The sequence below is a fragment of the Piliocolobus tephrosceles genome, unplaced genomic scaffold, assembly GCF_002776525.5.
Source record: "Piliocolobus tephrosceles isolate RC106 unplaced genomic scaffold, ASM277652v3 unscaffolded_851, whole genome shotgun sequence".
NCBI lineage: Eukaryota > Metazoa > Chordata > Mammalia > Primates > Cercopithecidae > Piliocolobus > Piliocolobus tephrosceles.
The window spans coordinates 8,193-9,707 of NW_022335952.1; the positions used below are offsets into that span (position 1 = coordinate 8,193).

At 55.8% G+C, this 1,515-nt stretch overlaps 1 pseudogene; it reads right to left on the minus strand.

Annotated features, from left to right (window-relative positions):
- Positions 1-212: 212 nt before the first annotated feature.
- The window catches only part of LOC113220320, a 1,723-nt pseudogene continuing 420 nt past the window's right edge, over positions 213-1,515 (minus strand).

Here is a 1,515-nt window from a genome sequence, read left to right on the forward strand (position 1 = left end):
ACCCTGGAGTCTAAGTCCCCGGAGCCTCAGACATAGAAGTCAGAATGCCCTAGATTCCTCCTTCTCTCAGATCCAGGAGTCTGTCCTCCAACCCCCTCCTCTCTTAGGACCTAGTAATCCAGACCCCCAGGATCTTCCTTGCCCAGGACCCAGGAGTGCGGGCCCCAATACTTCCTGCCTCAGACCCAAGAGTCCCCCCCTCTACCCCTTACCTTCTTCAGGTAGAAAAGCAGCAGGAAATTGACCGTGTTAAGCAGGGGCAGCAAAGGGCAGAAAAAACTCCCAACCCAGACCACCGTCTGCGCGTAGATGAGCCCCAGCACCTTGTCGGGCACCTGGAACTCCTGGGTCGCCACCAGACGACACAGCGCCCCAGGACAGAGGCCACAGAGGAGCCTGAAGGACGGGGCGGGGCCGGGCCCGAGTGAGGGGCGCGGCGACTTGGAGTTTCCCCGCCTCCACCGCCCTGCCCGCCAATAGGAAGCAAGCGTACTTAGGAGGGGCGGGACTTTCAAGACTCCACGTGAAGGGGGTGTGTCCAGAGGACTAGACTGGACCCAGGTGTCGCGGCGGTAGGGGCGGGGCCACAGGGAAGTAACCTACTAAAACAAGGGCGGGGAGTGGGGTAGATCTGCGGACCTAGGGCAAGCAAAGGGAGCCTGCAGAGGCGGAAACAGTAAAAAGGTGCGCGTTGAAAAGAACAGTGCGATGGGGCAGGGCCTGGTCCTAGAGAGGCAGGGCCACAGCGAGGGGCGGGGCTCTCACTTCCTAGGAAACTGGATGAGCAGCGCGACTGCCAAGGCAGTCAGCAGATCAAAGAGCAGAAGTTTGTACATTTCCTGGCCCAGGACAGTCTCCCAGCACTGAAGAAGGAAGAAATAGGTCAGAAAGACCTCAGGACCTGAGCACCTGGAGGCCCACGCGTCCCAGTCTCCACATCGCAAGCCTATGAGACCCTGTCAATACTTTCTCTGGGGGTCCTCGTTTTTCAAACATTCATACCCATGGGAGAGTGTTCCAGCATCCCGAGCTCCCCTCTCCGCCCAAACCAAGAGTCTGGACCCACCCAGCTCCATCTTTCCTTCAGGGACCCAGGAGTTCCAGGCAGACCCCATGCCGTTCTCACCAGAAGTTCTTTGTAATTGTAGACACAGGTTTTGCAGTCCTTAGCCTCGGAGTCGCCCCCACAAGTTATCTATTTCCAGAGAGAGAACAGCAGGACCACCAGGGAGGCCAGGCGAAGAAACACGGTCCTGGCAGGGGGAAGGCAGAGAATGGGCCCTGATCCGGTACCCACCACGTGGCAGTCCCCTTCTCAGTGGAACGCGCTCACATTCAACCCATCTCGCAGATGAAGAAGCTGAGTCCCAGCGACAAAGTCAGGATTCTTTCTTTCCTTCTTTCTTTCTTTCTTTCTTTCTTTCTTTCTTTCTTTCTTTCTTTCTTTCTTTCTTTCTTTCTTTCTTTTTCTTTCTTTCTTTCTTTCTTTCTTTCTTTTTTCTCTCTCTCTCTTTC